Below are 22,622 nucleotides of genomic sequence, written 5' to 3' on the forward strand. Positions count from 1 at the left end.
AAGACTTTTGCACCTTTACATTTGGCAATATCTGTACTTTGCGGGAAAATAGCATTAGAGAGCCTATTTGTAGATTAATGTTTAAAAATACAAATGTTGTTCGCAGTGGAGGTAAAGAAATTCCACTTTTCAGAACATACAATACAGAGACAAATCTACCACTTGAGGTCAATCTTACCAATTTTAAGAGAAAGACAGTGCAGCTCACTTCAGCCTACATTTCTCTCATTTCAGCAGCCATGGTACACAGCTTATGCAGACACGAGTATAGCTAATTATTGCTTGATGTGCCTTGCAAAGGTAAAATCCCTATGGAATTCCCTGGGAAAATAACCTTTTTAAAGAATAGTATACTGGTCCTTTTTACAAATTAAGTCATTGGAAATTGTAATGTCTGGCAAACACACGAGTTTTTCTGATAAAGGACCATGGTAACAGAGCAGACAAGATGTAAAATTTTTATTCTTCCCAGGGTTTTTTATTGTATTTTTATTTATGCATTTTCTAAGGTCAAATATAAACTGTGCAAAATCCTTTACAAGCCTATTTAGCATCTGTTCCATACAGTCTGTAAGAGTCTGTATAATTTTCTTGCTTTGATGTATGTAACAAATGCTTCATAGTGTTTACTGGACACATTTCTGAAAACAAAAATCTATGATTCTACTACAAACATTGGTTTCACTTTTCTGTAAATAGCAGCAGCTTTATACTTTCCTGTAACTGAATAAATCACTGCTGAAACCCAGAAAAAAAAAATCAAACAGAAACAAACCACAAAACTAAATCAAACGAAATACTTACTGCTTTCTGCAGAAAATAGAGACCAGGGCTGGGTTTGCTAGTGAGTAGTTTTTTGTTTTTTTTTTACATTAAAATAGATAACTTAGGAAAAAATGCTTTTTGGCTTTGTATTTTTAAAATTCTGACATGAAAATGTAGCCACAAAACCTCCTCTCACAAAGCAATTTGATTTCACTTAAAATTTCATCTTTGAGAGCAGTTGTCAGTATATTGTGAGAGACTGTGTAAGTTAAAACCTGCTGAAAAAAATATTAGGAGAATAAAGCAAAATTTCTTGCTTTTGTGTCCTCCCAGCTTGACTGTATTACAGCCTGGAGGAGCAGGAGCTGTCACATGAGCCTGTGTGTGCTGTGATGTGCTGAACAGATTCCTCCACTAATGAGAAGCCATGAGCACACTCCCATGTCCTGCTGCATTTTACTCAGCCTCATCTCTTTGCAAGCATCTCTTCTCATCATTTCTCAGCAGCAATTTCTTTCTTTCTCAGAGGAGAATGGAGACAGCTTGGTGGGTGTTTGTGGGCGTATGGCTTCTGAAAGCTGTATATTGTAGAGAATAAGACTCAGCTGCTTATCTTCCCTGTCTCAGTCACTTTTTAAACAATATGAACTGTAACTTAGGGAGGTACAAAGATAATTGCGCAGAAAAAACAAAGAAAGCTGCAGCACTGGAAAAAGAAGATAAATATCACAGACACTGAACATACAATACCTGAAGAAATAATATGCATGCCTGACAACATGGACAAGTTATACAAGCCCCCCCCCTCTGTCTGAACAGTAACTAAACCCCAGGAATTTAAGGAAATAATCTGGAATCTCAATCCCAATCTTCTGCTCTCATCACTAAATTTTAAATTTTCTTTAACATCTGATTGCAGTAGATGACTTCAAATGACACAGTAATTCCTGTGTGTTTGGGTTTTCTAGAGTGAGAAAGTACTGAGGGAAGGTACAGAAGGGATCCCTTCTGTCTTTCATGGGCCTTTAGCTCAAGCACAGACTACAAGCATAAAACAAGCAAGCCCTCCTCAAACAATTAGACAAGACAGGACTTTGAGTTCTTGCAGAGAGAAATGCCTACTATAGGTCAGTCCTGCTATCACTCCTCTTCTAGGGAGCAGCAAAATCCAGTTTTTCTTCTACAACCAAGAAGGCACCTGCCAGCACTGCCTTGCCTGTCACCCTCGGCTGCTCCCTGAAGTTTGCAAATGAGAGATGAACAGACCCAAGAAGCTCAGCCTTCCCCACTGCTCTGACCTGAAGGAGGGAGTTCCAGCCTGGACCAAGCTCTAGGCTGCTTTGCTGCTAGTTCTCAAAGCAAAAACCTTTCAGGACAGCTCTGGCACCTCATGGCTGGACCATGACCCCAGCACTCTCACTTTGGAAGAACTCAGCTCTGAACTTCCATGGCTTTTGGGATGCATTTAGAGTCATTAATGAATTTCAGGGTTGTGGTTTGTCAGCTCCCCTTCTTTGAGTTACTACACAGGATAGCATTTCTCAAAGCTTGCCATGCTGCTAGGCAGCTCCCTGACTGTTTCTCCCCAGAGCCTGCTTCCAAATTGGAGGTAGGACAAATATGTAGGGCAAATATGAATTTTCCCATAGATGGAGAACAAGCAGGTTCAAAAATACTTAGCTAGAGGCTCCCACAAAGGCTGTCACTGGAGATATGTGGCTGAGTGTGTGGTGTTAAAGCTGTGAAAGCTGAAGCCTGTTCCAGCATCAGCTGAGAGGTCTGCCCTCCAACTAACTGATGGCACAGGTATGTGGGAAAAATGGCTGAGACAATGTTCTCTGACACACCTCACCATGCAGTGTAAGATCTCACCTTGATTACTGGCCATAACACATCACAGCTGAGGTACCTGGTGGCTCATGCAAGCACTCCCCATTTGTTTTGGTTCAGAGTAACACAGATTAATTTAAATCATCCTCAGCACTGAAGCAGATCAGAAATCTTGCACAGGTTTGGGAGACACCATGGCTGTGAGGACAGGCATCCATCCTGAAAGGATGAGAAAGGTAAGGAGCAGATAGTGGTACAACTTCAGAACTCCCAGAGGACCCACATGAGTATCTAGTCTGGATCCTAAAACATCAGGGGCCAACAGTGTTTCAGGGACCTGGAGTTTGCCCAAAGAAGGGCAAGAAAGCTGGTGAAGGGTTTGGAGCACAAGCGTTATGAGAAGCAGCTAAGGAACTGGGGTTGTTTAGCCTGAAGGAACCCTGTTTATACCACATTTCAACTAGGAAGTACCTAGCAAAACTCATCTGAGAGAGAGAGGGAATAAAGCAATAATCTACTTGGTGGAGACTGGCCACTACTGGCAATGAGTAGTCTGTAATTCCCTCGGTCCCAAAGAGGCTCCATTTGGTGCCAAGTTCCATAAGATGGGCTGGGTTTATTTAGCTTGGAAAGAGTCCTTGAGCAGTTGTAACTTCCAACTTCTCAGTTCACCTTGTAAGCTCATAATGAAATCATTAAACAAGCAAGCAATTCCAGCCTCCCTGAAAGACAGGAAGCTTCTTTTCTGCCTCCTCTCCTCAGCCCCTTCTCCAGAGATTGCTCCTTTCTTTCATTTCTTGCCTTCATGTTTCCTGGTGAATCACACTGTGAGAAATAAGTGGTTTGTTATCCCTTGTATTTTTCTTCTCAACTTTTCTTTCAAAGATACAAGAACCACAGGAAAAAAAAAAAAAAAAGGAAATCACAACAGCTCCTTCAGAGAAATCAGTTTCACATGTTATGAACTATATGACAAGGTTTCAAGAGAGAAGGTTCTTCACAAAGCAAAGAACTTGCCATCTACCCTGAAAAAAAGAGGTCATGGTCTTTGTCTGTGAGACAGCCCTCACACAGACCTTCACAGAGAGAAAAGACCACTTTAACCATCTCTCCATGATATAGAAAGGGAGAAGAAAAAGTTGTTTTACAGATCTGAGTAAGGATAAAATAAAGGGTTTGCCTGAAATTCAGTTAGGAGATACAGACTGGAATAACACCCTCCCTGCACAAAGCACCTGTTGACTTTGTTTGAACAGTTAGCTTTTCACAACTCTAGTGTCAATTTTTCCAGTAGATTGTTTGGCCTTTGGTTTCATTTTTTTTTTTTTTTTGAATGTTTGTAAACTTTCAGTAGCTAAAACATTTTACATCAAGAGTTTCCATGGCTGAATTACATAGTTCATAAAAAATACTTCCTGGAATTTCTTTAAGCCTTTGCATGATAGTTTTTCCACATTCTACTCTAATACTTCAGGTCCTGGAATAATCATAGGACAGTTGTTCTCTGCCAGAAACTCATTTCACGGTCCTCCAGCCATTGCTTTTCCATCTTGAAAAATCCTCAATTGCTTGATCATTCCCTGTGCTGAGGGTCTTCCATATTTTGATTGTCCTTGATATGTGCAGATATCCCTCTCCTAAAGGGTGAGTCGTCAAAAAATGTCCTTTGGAATTTTTTCCAGTAGTGTTACTCAAATGTAAGGCTGCTGGAAACATAGTGTTCAAGAGGTGGGAATCATGAATTTATAGTGCAGTAATAATGACTTCCACCTTGTTGTCTACTCCTTCATAATAATTCCTAATTTTACATCTGCTTTCAGTGCTGTTAGTGATCATTAAGCCAATGTTGAGGTACCACTGTCTGTTTTAACCCAAACATCTTCCTTTTGAAGGGCTAGAAGGAAACTGGTGAACCATTGCAGAGTGAGCTGTTGGGGTGTGTTTTTTTCCCCAATACCCTCAATTTTGTTTTGTTTTTTCTTTTACACTGAGTTTGATTTTTTTATTATCCAATTACCCAGAATTGTGGTGTTAATGACATTGCCCCCCATTCACAGGTAAAACACAGAAGAATGAAGATTATACAGAGATTTCAACAGAACAGAGGGCAAAAGATGGGTCTGCCACATCCTCAATTTCCCTCAATGTGAGAAAGCCCTATTCTTCTCAAGCTGCCTTCATGTGCCTGTATACCCTCAGTGTCTGAGGGGGGTCCACACAAAAGCAGACATTTTTCTTTGCTTCCAGCAGTGGGAAGCATACATAAAAGAGGGCAAAAAAATCCCACAAGTAAACACAGGGGTGGAAGATGAGATCCAAGAGATTTTAAGGAAGGAGGGACAGCCAAACAAGTCCTTAAAGTGCCAGAAATTGTTTACAAGGAGGAGGCTTTATGTCCCCAATGCCAAGATGTTCAAAAGCATCCATCAAAGCAGTTAGTCTAGCTAAATCTAAAGAACCACCTAAAACCTTGGTATCTTGGAAGCAGCTGGCTGATGAGAATGGAGTAGGGAGTATGGAGTCACTTGAGCCACAGGAAGGAGTCATAACTGGAATAGAGAGACCAGGAGAAGGCCCTGAAGGTGAGAATTTGAGGTTTTCTCTTTCTCCAGGAGAGCAGGTGTGTGTGCACTGCCAGTGTCCCTGGCAAGGCTGCTGTGGGCTGGTATGAGAAGGACAGGAATCCTTCCTCAGCTATGGAAGGACAGGAAACCTGCTCCTGCAGCCTGGCCAGGGAGAGATCAGCAGCTGTGCTGGTCTGGTGCTGCTGCACACCTTTGTGAAAAATCATCAGCTTTTAATACTGAAATTAATCTTGCTGCTGGCCCAGCTTCATGTCCAAAACCCCCTTCAGATACAGCACTAGAAAAGATGTGACAGCATTTGGGGAAGTAATTGAAAACACTGCGGCCTGGACACAGGTTTGGGAAGCATATGGGCAATATCCTGTGAATAATTTCCATTTATAGCTGTTATTTCAGACCAGATCTTGTCTATGGAATTGCAGCTTCTATTATCTCCTTTTCTCTCCTACCTTCTCAAAACTTCCCATCTGTTTGGCTCTCAGATTAACTGGGCATTTTACTACAATGGGCAAGCTCCTCCAATCTATTATCTTGAAGGGAAATTTAGTTAGTAATTTTGATTTGCTGGCCTGCATGCTAACTCTTAGTTTTCTGCCACATATACATTTCCCTAGAAAACAACCTGCTACATGCCACACATGGAGATTCCCATGAGATTTCAGGATGTGCAGGTGCCTGTCTGATACACATGCCAAGGAACAACGACCCAGACATCTGCTGGGAGAGCAGCACAGCTGGTTGTGAGCAGTCCAGGAGACTTCTAGGGGGTGTTGAGGACCTTGTCCAAGTATTGGACAAACCAACCAGAGGAGAAGCATTACTGGACCTGGTGCTCATCAGTGTAGATGAGTTCATTAGCAGGGTGAAGACTCTGATGTCATCTTCCCAGATTTTGTAAGGCCTTTTACATGTTCCCCCTTGATACCCTTATTTCCAAATTGGAGAGTCACGGGTTTGAAGGGTGGGCTGTTCAGTGGATATGGAATTGGCCAGATGGACAAAACCAGAGAGCTGGGGTCAACAGCTTGATGTCCAGATGGAGGCTGGTGACAACTGGTGTCCCAAAGTGCTTTGTTGTTGTACAGGTGCTGTCTGTACCTTTATCAGTGGCACAGACAGTGAGATTGAGTGCCACCTTAGCAAATTTGCAGCAGACACAAACACAAAGCTGAGCAGTACAGTTTACACAACAGAAGGAAAGGGCGCCAGCCAGAGGGACTTGGACAATTTTGAGAAGTGGAAAATGAGAAGCTAATGAAGTTCAACACATGTAAGTGCAAAGTGCTGCAGCTGGGTCAGGACAATACCAGACAATACAGACTGGGAGAACTCATTGAGAGCAGCTCTGCCGAGAAGGACTTGGGGGGTTTGGTGGATGAAAACCAACATGAGCCAGCAGTGCATGTGTATGGCCCGGAAAGCAACTGCATCCCGGGTTGCATCAGAAGAGGCAATGCCAGCAGGTAGGGGAAGGTGATTCTGTCCTTCTGCTCCACCAGTTCAAGACCTAACCTGAAGTATTACATCATGTCTGAGGGTCCCCAGCACAAAAAAGACAGGAATATGCTGAAGTAAGCCCAGAGGAGGCCATGGAGAAAATCAGAGGGCTGGAGAACCTCTCCTATGAAACAAGATGACAGAAAGGGTATTGTTCACCTTGGAGAAAAAGTTTTGGAGAAACCTTACAACAGTCTTCCAGTACCTAAAGGGTACCTATAGTAAGAGGGAGAGCAACTTTTTACATGGACAGAGAGTGATAAGAAAATGGGAAAGTTTTTAAATTAAAGGAGATATTCCATTTAGGTGTTAGGAAGAAATTCTTTACTTAGAGTGTGGTGAGGCACTGGAACAGGTTGTCCAGAGAAGCTGTGGATGCCCCATCCCTGGAAGTGCTCAAGGCCAGAATGGATGGGGCTCTGAGGAACCTGATCTGGAGGGTGATATCCATGCCCATGGCAGGGAGGTTGGAGCTGTTTGATCCTTAAGGTCCTTTTCAACCCATATCATTATATGATTCAATAAGCTCTGCTACTGTATGGCAACTGCAGTCCAGAGTAAAACTGAAAGTAACATGTCACTGATTCTTGATCACAACCATTTTTCACAGCTGAACTAAAGGCTCTCTCCAGCAGAGTCATTTCTGTCTTGCTTATAGGCATATTTATAAAAATGTTCCTAAGACAAAACCAGGGATGTTTAATATTTTCTAAAGAATATGAGCAAAAACCCATAAGCAGAAAAAGCTCTCATCCATATTGGAAATTCCTATCAAGGACACAATCTAGCCCAGGACAGAAACAAGATTAGTAGCAGATTCTCATGTCTAGAGGCAGACAAACACTTGGTTGGAGAAGAGCCCAGGGGCTTAACTAAACTGACTGAAATAAAATAAAAGAGTCTTGGGAGATTCTGTAAGTTGGGGCTAGACTCCATTTTGAGCTTCCTGCTCTGATTTTTGTCATGGTGTAAAATTTATGTTGCTCTCATACTCATTGTCCTGGGAAAAAAGACTTTCATAACCAGAAGTGCCTTCTGCTACATCTGCTTCCTCTGGTACCACACAGTTGCCCCAAGCCTACAAAATATATTGCAGCCTGTCTTTTTCATCTTGTCTATGGGTTTCCTGACTAGGGAATGTGCACAGAGTCTGACAGACTAAGACTTTGAGACGCTTTCACCACAAGCTCAAGTGGTGCCTACATCCCAAGACGGGTGCAGCACAGTCCCTTCCAGCCTGTGCACTGGCTGATTTGATTTTCTATGTAACACAGCCTAGAGGAGCCACCTATGGCCTGGAGCTCCAGACAATCATTAAGTTGTTAGTGGGTTGCCCCAGCATTGCACTAATTGATGATTAAAGTATGTACAGCACACCACTGAGGCCTGGCACGTGGTGAGGCCCGTCAGCTGCTCTCCTCCAAAGCCACACCAATTTTGTTACATGCATGGTTCCAGGATGTTAACAGCTCCCCTGTTCCCTAATCAGCTGGGGCAATTTACACAGGCTTTGGCTGTGTTTTACATTTGGTTTTCTGGTATGCTGCAATACCTTTGGAGACAACCATCCTTCAAATGCACTTTCCACACACATCATGTTCCTTCTTTACCAGTTTTAGAGGAAAAGGGCGACACACAGCTGTGTGGGCTAATTAAGAAAGTCCTTATATATTGCACTCAGCTTTGTTTCCTAACAATTCTCTTATCTAAGCCCAGAGATGATCTAGTAAAATGTTGATGATGAGAAGGGTCTCACTGAGCATGGGTTTGACATGGAAAGGATAAAATTTTGTCCTGTCTAATGCAAGCAGACACACAGGGATCTGAACACCAGCTTAACCCAGCACTAGCTGATCTTTTTACACACACAGAACAGAGGAGGAACTTGTCACATTGCTGTGGGTAAACTTGCATTGCTATTTTATAGCTCACCAGCTCTGAACGGATGTCTGATAACAATGACCTCGAATGAGAGGGGGAGCTCTCCTTCTTTCTGAAATACTGCCTAATTGGGGCTGGAGGGCCTCATGACATAGCCCAAGCAAATACATTTGTATCAATAAATGCTCACCCATAGGCAGATGGCTGGAATTGCACAGTGGGGTTCCTTCTTGTAATCTGCTGCCACTGAGCCGTTTGAGTTGGATCCAAAACCTCTTCAAGGCAATGGGAGTTTTTTCAATTAACTTCAATAGCAGTTGGGTAGGATCCAGGGAATTAAGTGACCCTGGAGATGTATTCTGGGTGCCTGCTGATGCTCTCCAGGGGGGGATTTTCAACTCCTTTGGGGTTTTTTTTCAGGCAGTTCTGAAACAATAGAATTTTAGTTTACATTTTCTGAAATTTATACTGCACAAATGTCCTATTCCTGTTGAAGTGAGAGGAAATTTTGCCATTTATAGGAATTTATACTTATGACTGCCATTTACTCTACCCCAGGAATTTTACCAGCTCAGGAAACTGCTCACATTGTCAAACAGATTCTTTCAGTACCAAACAAGCAAGGCTAAAAATAAGTACTTAATCATTGCTCTTGAAATGCCCCCTAAAACTTCCCTAGTATCTGGAAATGTTCCACCACTCCATTTCTTGGGGGTTTATAGCAACCCTACCTATGAGATCTATTAACAACAGCCTTTCCATTCCTCCCACGCTTGAACTATTTTAAGACATTCTGCAGTTAAGCTCAAGTCTCCATAAGTTTTGTGTTAACCTGGTCTACGCTCCTCGGATGTGGAGTGTGGCTATTTCCTGACTCAGGTTTACTTCTGACAGAACAGAAAGACTTACTAAGTACTGCTAAGAGCTATGTCATGGCCCACTGACAGTAATGCAACTTTGACAAATTTATGTGAAAAAAAAGCTGGGGAGAAAGCTTGGTCAATGGTGAGCAGAATTAAAATGGTTCTTTGAGGTGGCAGCTACAAAAAGAAAAGTAAAGCCTATGCTGAAGCCCAATTCCAAATTTTCCCTTTTTTTAAAGTAGAATACTCAGAATACCAAACTGAGATTTTTTGGATTTGCAAAGAGAAAATGCTTTAAAAATTCTCTTTCAGAAAGCAAGAATTTGAGGAGGGGTTTTTTGTTGTTGTTGTCTTTGAACCTGAATGAATATACTGTCCATTTTTAATTTGCAAACCTCTGGAAAGCCTGCACATCCTCTGGCTCTGGCTGGAAATAGTAGGTCATGCACACTTCTTCCTGAAGTCCACCTTTGTTCTGTGCCCTCCAGAGAGAGAGGAGCACTGCCTTGGAAAGAGACACGGGAGATTCTGTGGCCACAGACCTCTGGTAACAAGACCCCTACAGACCTCTACTAATTTGAGATTCTCCATCAGTTCAAGTCCCTTCTGCTTATTGAAGGCTAAATATTAGCAGAATGATACAGAAGAAGTTAATTTTCTGTTTGCTGATGTCATCAGTGATCTCATAGTCCTGGCACACAAGTATCTATGTACTGCATAATGCTCCACAGAATCTGAATTTGAACACTCCTAGATATGTGGTGACACACAAAGAGGCCTAACTTTGTAAAGAGTCAAACACTAAAAGGAGATTCTTCTGGAAGGCAATTTTGTCTTTCGCTAGCTTGTCCAATCAATCTCACCCAATCTTCCAAACCACATCTGAGCTATTGAATATATTTCTGTGCTGTAAACACAGGATAAAATCAGCGTAAAAATCGAGCCATCAAGTTAGCTAGTTCAAAATATTTTTCTGCATTTTGTGTTGACTGGAATGAGAAAGAATTTATTTTTGGAGTACCAGATCACAGAAATAAATTCTAAAACAAAATTCCTGCAAAACACAATTATTATTCAACTCATTTTAACAATTCGATAAATGCAGTGCAATGCCTTCTGTTAGCTATTCTCCCAGCCAAGGTCTACTACATCATTAAATATTATTGAGTTGGGTCTGCCATTTTACTTGAAATTATGCGCCTGGCATTTTAGTCTATGGCCATAAATGCTGGAAATGTCAGTTATATAAGCATCCATCTTTTTCACTACTGTCTCCCATCAAACATTAATGGTAGGAGCTTTAATCCATTCTACACAGTCCCAGATATCTACATTTGCTAGGAAAGGAACTGTAACAGAGTGCAGTGACAACTCACAGTAAGTAATTACTCTCAGAAATATCTCAGTAAACTCAATTTGCTCCCAGAAGTCTTTTAAATTATATCTCGTTAGAGTGCAATGTTTTTTCAAATGACAAGGTCACACAGAAAAGCAAAACTCTATTTTATCTTTATCAGAGCTTTACTCCCCCCACCATAAAACTGTTATAACACATAATTCCAACCAGATAGAGATATTGTGTTTTACTGTTGGAGCTCAGGAAAGCCATAAAGCAAGCAGAATTGTTGTTTACAGTCACAATAAATTTGGAATATCATATAGCATTCTAGGTGAGGCAAACACATCTACTGATGTCAGCTGAGTGGGAAGAAGTAATTTTTTATTATTATTTTTTGAGCCTTGCTGATAAAATAAATTTATTTTGGAGTTACACTAAAAAAAATTTCATGAATCAGAAAAGATTCATCTGAAGCTATATTAATATAGCAGAACATACACTTTATCTCACCACCCTACTTATCTGCCTTGGTGACTTTACAGCAAGAGGTTATAGAAAAGCAACATGGATTATGCAGTTGACAAACACTTCTAATTTTATTACAAGTCTTGATAGTTAGCATTCTTTCTTATAATCCCAGTATGAAGCCATGTAATTAGGAAAGTTAAAAAATATTACACCACAAAAGCGGCAATATGATCGCATTTTTTGTAGGTACTAAAGTTGCATCTTGTATTAATAGAGATTTCAATTTAACCAAAGTAGAAGCAGCCAAGCAGACTCTTCATTAAGTACCTCCTTAATTTTGTTCCCATTTGAAAAACTACGCCCTTAAGTGAATATGCACTTTTATTCTTAAATCCAAGTTATCTGGAACATTAAAAGAGTGCACCAAATTGAAACTGAGCAGCACTGGTATATCTTAGCAAGCAACTATCTCCAAAGAAATTCTCCAAGGAGAATATCAGAAGATAAGAGTCTGCCAATGCAGAAAATGCACAGCCTAGTTTGAGAGCCACTACACAGGGGATGGGATACACCATCATTCTGCAAGTCTTTCCAGAAATGTACCTAAATGAACTCACTCACTCACAGCAGAAGTCAGAAAAACAGAAATAATTTTGGAAGAATAGATATCCGCATAGTAGGGGATTTTTTAGTCCTTTTTGTTCATGAGTATATTCTACAGAAGTCATTTGGGAGAGGCTTGCAGGAAATTTAATGAGCATAGCAGAAAAACTGTCATAACAGTCAAGAAATATTCTAAGAAGCAGCTCCAATTCTATAAACTGGACCATCCTGCATTTTAATTATTTCCATTTTTTTAATATGACAATCACAGGCTGAGAATTGCAAAAGGATACCTCTAACAGACAAGCCCATCCTTCCCAGAAAGTTTACCTTATCTGAGCTCTGCCAGTGAAAACAGGAGCCAGTTTCTGACAAGGGATCTTCTAATGTTCTATTTCCTTGCCTTGCTAAGTCAGGACAACATATAAGGCAAATAACTAAATTAATGCCTAAAAGTACAGACCACAAAGCTTTAAGTATAGCTTGATACTAGATTAGAAGGGCTGAAAAACCTCGTAATTTCCTATATCCTTATACTATTTAGTCTATAATTTGCATTATCAGCAAATACTGTTCCAATCTCATCTCTTTTCAGTTCTTCTATGTAGAACAGCATAAACAGAGTAAACACCTTCAAGGATTAATTTTAAAAATGTCTGACCACGCTACCCTGCTCATAGCTTGTCACTTGCTGAACTCTGTGCTGACAACTCAGCAATGATTCAGACTGTTCAATAAAACCTGAAATAGGTCAAATCTGCCACTGATCTGCATCAGGTAACTTCATGAATTGAAGTTTACACCCCTGCAGATGTGGTCCACCTGACTTCACGAAGAGAACTGTGTCTTTTTATTCCAGACATAAATTTGGCTATCAGCAATAGGGGTGCTTTGATCCATATCAGCTAGGAGTTTGATCCCATGACTGCAAAAGACCTGAGCTAATTTATGTCACTGGAGAAAACTGGGGCAAACGCCTATACCTGTAAAACCATAGTCTGAGTTCCCTCTTTCTCCATCATCAAACATTTAAAAACCAACTCATAGTCTGAATTCTTTTTTTTTTTTTTTTTTTTGGCCCAGTTCTTTAGATAATACACACAAAGTGCTGATATATTTTAAGAAGGTTAGAACTAACTGATAAAAAAGTTAAACAAACAGAAATGGAAGCCAGATTTATCTCTTTCTCTAGAAATATGCCTTGTGCTTGCATTTGTTCAAGTTTTTTGCTGAGTTTTGACATTTAGCTCAGACCTTCATTTTGTCTTGCCCCAAACAAAATCAGAATTTTTCAAAGCCAAAACGAAAACAACACATTCAAGCTCTGCACAATGACTTTGGCTTGAGGAGAACAAAGGCTTTCATAAACCCCACAGCTTTCAGTAGAAAAGCACTAGGATGGAAAATTTTCAGCCAGCCCCTGCCAAATAACTGCATCCTTTCCTTCTGACATTTTTACCTGGCTGGTAACGCTTCACTCCACAGTGAATCCCATTGATTTTCTCTGAGCAAAGCAATGTCTGTGCAGTCAGCACTGCCAGACAGTGATGCCTGAGCCATGCCACCCTGGGAGCCCAGGCAGGTGATGCCAGGCTCTACAGACTCTTCAGGAAGGATTTCCTCTTGGTTTCTTCTCTGCTTTCTAAAATTGAAGATGAAGGGTTAGTAGCTCACCGCTGCCTTAATTTATCCGAGCACAAAGAGCGTTTCTAGTGCTTCTAAGATTCTTCAGCTTATCAGACACATCATTCCTACCTCTGTAATTTGAAGTCAGAATAATGAGAGTAATAACGAAAAAGAGATATATGCGCTCCCATTTGCTTTTTCTTTATACTGAATTTATAATCAGCAGATTATCCAGAGGTCTTGGAGGATCTTCTCTGAGACTATCCAGAGGGTGGTGGTCTCTGTCTCCTTAAATTTTAAAGATTTCTAGAACTTTGTAAATCCTGAAGTGTTCAAAATCGAACTGAATTCATACTCTAAGAACTTTGAGTTAGCTCAGGCCCAGGTTGTTAGACTTGAAGCAGGACTCAGTAGGGTAAAATTTTATGCATTCCACTCAGTTTAAGAGATCATCCTAGTCCCTTCTGCTTTAACAATGTACAAATCTGTGCAGTGAGCAGCAGAATGTAATCAAGCTTTGGCTACCCTTCCTCATTCTCCTAGTTGGATACTTTGTTGCAATTCAGCAGAGATATTTAAAAAAAAAACCCCAAACCCATCATAACAGCAAGTCTGAAATCAATATGATTAGATGAAATACAAATGAAACAAACCAAATGACCAAAGCTGCTGCTTTTCCCCCCATTTTTTACTTTTTCATTACTCCTGTTCTTTTTATTGTATAGATTCCAATTCAGAGCTTTTCAGAACCACCAGAAAACTGAAACTATCCTACTATACAAAAAGCTCTGCTGCAAAGTCTAGGCTCTGCTGTTGCTATATCCCACCCTCAGACATCCCTGCACAAATAAGTCTTTCAACAGGGTATTTTGTCATCCTTTTGCCATTCTCACTGTGAAAATTACCTCCAGGCTTTCACCAAACTGAAGGATGATCAGAATTTTTGTGGGGCACTGATAACAACCAAACACAGTGAGTATTTCATGATGGAGTTTTGACTACGGCTTGTATTTCACAAGTGCATGGAGAAAGATCACAGCCAGCTTGTTGCCCCTTCTCACCTCTCTGCATTAGTCAGACAAGTCACTATCTTCATGACCATGTGGTGGAGGAAATCTGCCACAGCCTGCAGCAGGTTTAGCTGCCGTGAATCAAACTGGTACAGGGAAAATCTGTAATGGGATTATTTTTCCCCTGATTTTCCACTAACCAGCAGTGTCAGAGTCAGAGCAGCGGTCAGGTAAGCACCCATGTAACCACTTTCAAACAAATCTCATGGACTTTTACTGAACTCAGAGAAAAATCTGTTGATTCTTACAAAACTTAATCCAGATTACATCCCACCACTGTAACAGGATGCTGACCCATAAACCACTACAAATGAAGTTGAACTTGTGCTACTTTGTGTTGCTCTAGCCAAGAATGGATTATCATGACTTTTATGACCAATAGGACACACAAACCAGCATAAATTTTAAAGAGAATGATAAAGCCAGTCTTTACCCTTTTAAATAATCTGCATCTTGACTAGCTGTCTGGTCTATTTTCTCCTTGCCAGTAATATTGAGGGGCCATAAACAGAAGGGAATGAGAATAGCCAGTAAATTAAAGTACAGGCAACTGAAAAGGTCAAAGTAGTATGCTTTATTATTGTCTGCCTCTGAGTATGTGGCGTGGCAAAATTCATACAGCAGTCTTTCAAGAAAATAGAAACAATGAGAAATCAATCAACACACATTGGCTATACTAAAAATTACGGGATTAAAATAACTTTTATCTCAAAATATCTGCAGATACCAAGAAAAAAAAAAAATCTTTTCTCTCTATTGCCTTAACAGATGGGAAGTCAGAGGCAAACAATGGAAGCTTGTATCTATTTCAGCAGTGCTGCTGAAAAAAGTGGGATTGCACCCTCAGCTGCATGTTGCTCACTTTTCTCATGGATGTCCTGCCATGTATCAGTATCAAGGCACAGATCCACAGCTCTGAGTGAGTCTGTTGTCGGTGATGGCTTTGTTGCATTCAGTTTCAACCAATGGAGGAAAATGCTAGATCTCAAATGGGATCTCTTGGCTTTCTGGCTGTGCATCTCAGGAGTACCTGGCATGGCCAGCACTGGACTTTGAAAGCTGCTTTAAGCCAGTTGTCATAACAAGCATCACACAGGATACTTTGGTACCAGTAATTGGGTAAAAAATTCACTGCTCCCTTAGTGAGAACAGCCTTTCTGCTTTTAGCCCCTCAAAATGCAGCTGCAGAAGGACACTTTCCTTTAATTACACAAGCACATAATTAGGAAAAGGGCTGGCCAGATGAAGTGTATTTCCAGGAATCTGCTAATTTTGAATGTGACTGTGAGTACAAGTATAGAAAAAGAATTAGAGGGAGTTGGCAGTTTTGAAACATGTTATTTGTGATCAAGTCCACCAAACGCTAATGAGACACAATGTCTTGCCTGCAGCACATGCTGATTTATTTTTTGTCATGTAATTATATATTACTGTGGCAGAACATATTTTCCACAATGATTTTCTTTCCACCTATCTATCTACCTATCATGGGGGAGTGGACTAACAATTTGCAAAAAACCCCTGTCTTTAAACAATGATAAAAAATAAGTAGTCTGTGGTCTTACCATTTCTCTTAAAAGCCTGACTAAATTTCAAGCTCACTAGTTTTTCCTAAAGTACGATATGGAAGCTGCTTTCATGGCTGCTGGATTCACCACCACCATAATTTTGTCCTCTTACAGAATCAAAAACTGCTATATTTTCATGCAGCAACCACAGTCTTGTGGTCACAAAATGGCACCACTGTTGTGAGCATCCAAGGGTGTGAAATGGCCAGAGAAGGCACCTGTGCCTGGTGAAGCAAATAAGTAGTGCTTACATCTCACCAGATTTCAAAGAGAAGGGAGTGTAAGTCCTCAGACACACCACAGTGTCTCTTCCTTTACTTGGAGGAAAAAAGACACAGGCAACTATTATTATGTTGTTAAACACACGGTCTTTTGTCATACTTTGGTCAGATGCAGAGATAATGTCACCAAATTCTAGTCCCTATACAACGTTTCCCCTCTCAGTTATTGCTGTTACAGATAATGAAATATCATTCAAAAGCACAGTTCTGCACTAAGCCTTACTGAAAATGAACTAGCAATCTTGTCTCAAGATTAAATGCTTTGGGGGTTTAGCTCAGGAGAAAAGCTGTCTGTGGAACACAGAATATGAGGGAGACACATCAGAAAGATAAAGCAGCACATAGATTTCTAGGGCTAGGAATATAAATCCTATAAGTATTATGTCAGAGGTCAACCTGACTTTCCTGTAGTCCCATTGCAAAAGGCCTTGACACCAGTCTTCCCCAGCATGGGTCAGCTCCCTCTTGGCCCTATTATCCTCAAAAATGCATCCAACAGGGAATACATCTGTGAAGCTGCAGTATATTTTCTGGAGACTTTCACAAGTTTCCCTTTGTCCTCAGCTGTTATCTCCTCATTACATGGAATATGACAGTTCCCAGAAAGGATGCATCCCTTTACATCCAGCACTGGATGAAAAGCAGAGATACAAAAATGTACAGACCAGCACAGGAGGTCAGGCAAGCAAAGTGTCATTTTTGGGGAAAGGTACCAAAAGGCATTTTTGTGCTCTCTTTTATATCTTAAAACTTCTCCATGCATTCCATAAAAAAAAAATAAGGATCATAGATAAAAAATATGAACTCTGGGTAATGCATGCTATCTCTTTCTATTACCACATATACTGTGATTATACTAAAAACACATGCATACAACTTTTTGTGATGAGGAATAACTATTCCCTCATAAAATTCTAGCTAAATTAAGTCTTTGCAACTTCTTATCTGAATCACACCTGAACACAAAACTGTAGTTTTCATGCTATTAGATGAAAGAAAATCTGGACTGATCATTACTCTAGAATCTGCCACTGGCTGGCCCCAGGTAACAACACTGCCCTTGCCACTCACCTTGTGAAAGCCAGACCTTTGCCTCTCTGCTCAAACAGATGCTCTTTCCAAATATCCCTTCTCATCCTTTATTCCACCTGAAATTTCAATGCCTTGAAGAGCCAGCAGGGCTTTGCTGGAGCTGCTGGTTACCTGTCCAAACAAATGAAGAGAATTATCATTGTATGGTTTGGATTGGAAAGGACCTTAAACATCACCCACTTCAATCCCCTGCCATGGGCAGGGACACCTTCCACCAGACCAGGGTGCTCTGAGTCCCACCCAACTGGCTTTGAGCATTTCCATGCATGGGGTATCCACAGCTTCTCTGGGCAACCTGTTCCATTGTCTCACCACCCTTACAGGAAAGAATTTATTCCTCATATCCAATTCAAATCTCACTTCTTTGAGTCTAAAAACATCCACTGTGTTCTGAATAAGTGGCCATCCCCAGCTCTCCTGTAGACCTTCTTTAAGTATTATAACACTGCTATAGGGTCTTGCCAGAGTCTTCTCCAGGCTAAATAACCCCAACTCTCAACATTTCCTGACAGGGTTGTTGCTCCAGCCCCCTGATCATTTTTGTGGCCCTCCTCTGCCCCTGTTTTAACAGGTCCATGTCATTTTTAGGCTTGGGAACGCCAGAGCTGGATGCAGCACTGCAGGTGGGGTCTCACCAGAGTGAAGCAGAAGGGCAGAACCAGGTCCCTCAACCCGCTGGCCACGCTGCTGTTAATACTGCTCAGAATGCAGATGGCTTTTTAGGCCCTGAGTGCACATTGCCAGTTAATATTCAGTCTTTCATCTACAGATTATCTTTGTTAATAATTAATCATACATTAATAATTATTGTTATCAATATTTCATGATGCTGCTGAGGAAGGACATAGTGAGCAATATAAAGTCAGGGCCTGTCATGACCGTTGCATACATTTTCTTCTTTTAGTTTGAATTCTAGCAAGGTAATAAGGTGATAGGAGTAAGTGGTATTCCTAAATAAGTGATGAATCAACAGCTTTCATGGGGTAAACTGTGCCCTGCTCTTTTCCTACCTATATAACCTATAAAATTTTCTTTATTCCCCTGTATGAAAAGGATCAGCTCACAACCTCTCTTCTTTTTGGTTCAGGATTGACAGGAGATCATTGAAGGCTGTGAACCAATAGGTCACAGAAAGAGAAAATCTGATGGGAAATTCTCCCAGCCTTAACAGGGTGGAATACAAATTCAATTCTATCCCAGCAATTAAAGCTTTAATTTTATCCCTTTGAAATCCCTCACTTGGTATTTGTCAGAGATTTGCAGGAAGTTACCTTCTTCGGACTGAGCAGATTATCAGAGGCTGCTAGAAAGAGACAGAACTTAGAGCATGGCTCCCAACAAAAGTTCCTGCTCTTTTCCAATTGAGTTTCTTGTCAGTCTGTGACTTGTATTTATCTTCTTTTCTTGCTTATTAAAGCTGCCATACTTACGACTGAAAATACTAGGAAAGGCTTTGGTCTAATCAAAGTAAATCCCCTTTTCAATCTCCTTTGCATAGGCGGTTGTTCATCAGCAAAGAGCAGGGCTAGGAGAATGTGACTGGGGAAGAAGCAAATAAAATGCATTTCCACTGGCTCCCAGGAACCTGATTTTTACCGATATATTATATCCCACTGCAAGAGGCTGCCCCACTCCTCACAAGTTGTTTGTCCTTGATGGTTGTAATCTAAATACCCAGACATCCTTATTAAAGAACCATTGCTGTATATATATATATATATATGTTCCATCTGGGGCACTCTTGGGGTTCTCTAGAAGACAACAGGTGAGAAAAAAACACTGCAAAATGTTTCTGTTGCTGACCAGGGAGGTGCCACTGCTCCCAGTACCAGCTGAATAATGAGGATTGCAAGGACACAAAGCAGGCAGGCACTTCCCAGAGCCTGCAAGCTGATGCATTTACAGACACATCCTGAAGATGTGTCCTTTCATGAATGAAAATTGGGTAAAACAGCCATAGTTACGCAAAAGAAATGAAAAGTACTAATCTTGCTTTTATATTTTTAAGACTTTTTTTCGAAAGGTTCTGGCGTTGGTAAGAATCAAGGCTTTCCTACTGTGATTGGTGGCAGAATTACACAGGCATTTGGGGGTCTCTTCTGTAGCCCTTGGAAAAGAAGAACCAGACTCACAAAGGTTTCTGCTTAATTGGAATCAGGTCAAAACTTTCCCTTTCTGGGTCAAACACTACTTTCTAATTCCAGATGTGAGATGCAAACAGTGCAGTACCTCTGACAGCCTCAGAAACAGGAGTCTTTCATGTCATGACTTGGCTTCATCTGAATCATTCAGCTCGGGCTAGTTCAAGTAAAGGACAAAGCAGAGACTTGATCCCATACCCCTACACACACTGCCACTACAGAAGGCACAATGACTCACTGCACATAACTATGCAGCAAAAAATTAGCAGTAAAACACTTGAGCAAATCCAAAAGCTGTCCACAAAGCATTTCAGTTTTAATGACAAGAATCTGTTTTGACAAATTCTCTATCACAAAAAAAACCTGTCTGATAGAGCCAAGGCAGCAAAGCTGCTGTGTTTTTCATCATCTGAGATGTTCCCCTTCTGGAAAGCACATCTGCTGAGATAAAGGGATAATTCTGTTGTGTTGGTATCTTACAACAAAGACCTATGTGAAAATTTTCCATCAAAACCGATAAGGCAAACTGGGATTTTGATTAAATAGGAAAAAAAGCACAATTTTCCACTAGAAGAAAAATTGCCCAAACCAAACACACCAAACAGAAAACTTCTCAGGGGCTTTGCTACTGCAGTGCTTCAAAGGAAAATAAGTTCCTTCTCCTCCCTGAAATCCCACTCTGCCCTGTTGGCCAAGCATCCCAGTTGATCTGTCCATCTCACAGATTAGGAATTATCCCTTGGACCTCTCTCCAAGGGATAATCACTGAAAAAGTACCTCAGAGAAGGCTGCCAGCATGGAAGAAGATGGAGGTACAACTTCAAGAAGATAAAACCAAATGTGGAGGTTCATCAGCTCATTTTACTAGCATCATTCTAGATGTGTTCTGAGCTCATTGGAAAACTAATTTCTCTCTAATCCCTTCTCTATGTATTTAAAAGTTGTGAGTAGAATAGGTAGCGGAAAAAGTATTTCAAGCATCAGAAAAATGGACTGATAAAGATGTAAAGGGCTAGTGGTAGATTTTTTTTATATGTTCCTGCCTTGGAGTTGGATTCCTTTATGTGTTCCTCCTGACTTGCAAGCAGTTTACTGCACTTTTCTATGCTTGGCTGAGCTGAGTGCCAATTCTCCTCCTCAGTCCTGCATTCCTACATCACCTACTTCTTGTGTGAGCCAGTATCCACCAAGAAATGCTCCCTTATGAAAAGCAGCTTCATCCTGGCGTGCTCCACCTAAATCAGGGATGAACAGGGAATATTATTCCTCACCAGGACCTCACAAAATATTGTACAAAGACATGGGTCCATCTAAGCTTGTACCTAAGGAGCCTGTCGTCAGTGCTGCTGCAAAGAATTGTATCTGTCAGCACTTTCAAGGGGATGAAAATCCACCTGATGATCAATCCAGCACACCAGGCAGGGGACAAGGCACAAACCTGGGGGGAAAAGCCAATGACCTCTCTGCTTCTGCCCCCTGTGCAGGTGATGTTTGCAGTCAGCACCATTCTCTTGCACTCTGCCTGTCTTTAGCTCATTGCTTCCCCAGACCAGGAACTGCAGACACTGCATAAAAAAGCTCAGTGAATTATACTTTTTGCCTTTTTTTATATTTAAATGAGATTCATGTTTAAATCAGACTTTGGAGAGAGGTTCAAGGTTAATTTATTTTTTTAAGTCCAAATGTGGCTCTCCCATCCTTCATTTCGACCTGCAAAGATACCTCTGTTCTGCTTTTTCTGGCAGTTCTGGCTTTATCTTCACCAGCTGCTGAGTTGCTTTGGACATACTTAGCCTGCTCTCAGCTAAGAAAGTCAGCCTTAAGAAACAACCCCCCCACCCCAAAAAACAAAACAAAACAAAAAAAAAACCTAAAACCAAAATAACCCACCAAAAAACCCCACAAAAACCCCAAAACAAACAAAAAAACCAACCCCCCTCAAAAAACAAAGCAAAAAAAAAAAAAAACCAAAAACCAAAAAAAAACCAAACAAACAAACAAAAAAAAACCAAAAAAAAAAAAAAATAAAAGGGAAACAGGTGAAACAATGCTGATCTCAGGCCTTTTTCTGCCCCAGCCACTGATGCAAGCTCAGCCCATTCTGAGAGAACAGCTGTCTAATACCCATTGAAGGCAGCTGTGCCATTAACTATTCCCTGACTGATTAATTTACCTCAAGTCACCCTGCCCACTGGACCTGCTCTGCTGCATTAACCAAGCCCTCTGCTGCCATCAGCCTCTTGCCCACAGCCACCAGTCCCACACCAGTCTGAGCTGTGACACCTCTGCATCCATGTGCCACCAGCAAGGATAGGGAGGTAAAGTCACCCAACCCAGCTGTACTTTCCTGCTTGCTGGAAACCCTTCTAATTTGCCCTAATTTCCCTAGCAAGCCTAATGAGAGTATTTTGTTAGGAAAAGGCAGACACCCGACCATCCTTCTCTGAAATGAAGAGGCCAGAAATGGTGAACAAAGGATTCCCTCCATACCCATGGAAACCACCAAGACAAGCTGCACACACACAGGAATGCTCTGGCCACAGAATCCCTAACTCTGGGCCCTTACAGCCACTGCTGTGATGAAGGCATAGCACAGCAGGGAAAGTGTGCTGTGAGGTGCTGCACGCACCAAATCCCTTGGATTTGGTTCAGCAACGGAATAGATTTACTTTTGACTGCAAATCAGGCTAAATTAGGTTATCTCCTTCATCCTCAGTTTCTCTCCTGTCTGAGAAAACCTAATATTCTCAAAAATAAAAGGAGAATTATGCCACAATCTTGAAAACTCTAACTGTAAGGCATTGTCACAGGTCCAGATGGTTGCTGCTATGGCACACAGAGGACAGTGAGGTAGTTCAAGACAGCCAGCATGGCTTCAGCAAGGCCAAGTCCTGCCTGACCAAAGCAGTGGCCTTCTGTGATGGAGTGGGACAGGGTAAGAGCTACTGATGACACCTCTATGAACTTCTGTGAGGCCTTTGACATGGCTCCCCCATCACATTCTTCTCTGTGA

The 22,622-nt window shown here is 41.1% G+C and overlaps 1 long non-coding RNA gene across 1 annotated transcript in view; it reads right to left on the minus strand.

Moving 5' to 3' along the window:
- The window catches only part of LOC134419003 (uncharacterized), a 37,802-nt gene that overhangs the window by 11,107 nt on the left and 4,073 nt on the right, over window positions 1–22,622 (minus strand). The window contains exons 2-3 of the long non-coding RNA XR_010027928.1: window positions 17,448–17,579; window positions 8,749–8,984 (exon numbers count right to left, since the gene is read on the minus strand). This is a non-coding gene — a long non-coding RNA (uncharacterized LOC134419003). The remainder of the gene's footprint in view (window positions 1–8,748; window positions 8,985–17,447; window positions 17,580–22,622) is intronic.

This window comes from Melospiza melodia, chromosome 5 (genome assembly GCF_035770615.1).
Source record: "Melospiza melodia melodia isolate bMelMel2 chromosome 5, bMelMel2.pri, whole genome shotgun sequence".
Lineage (NCBI taxonomy): Eukaryota > Metazoa > Chordata > Aves > Passeriformes > Passerellidae > Melospiza > Melospiza melodia.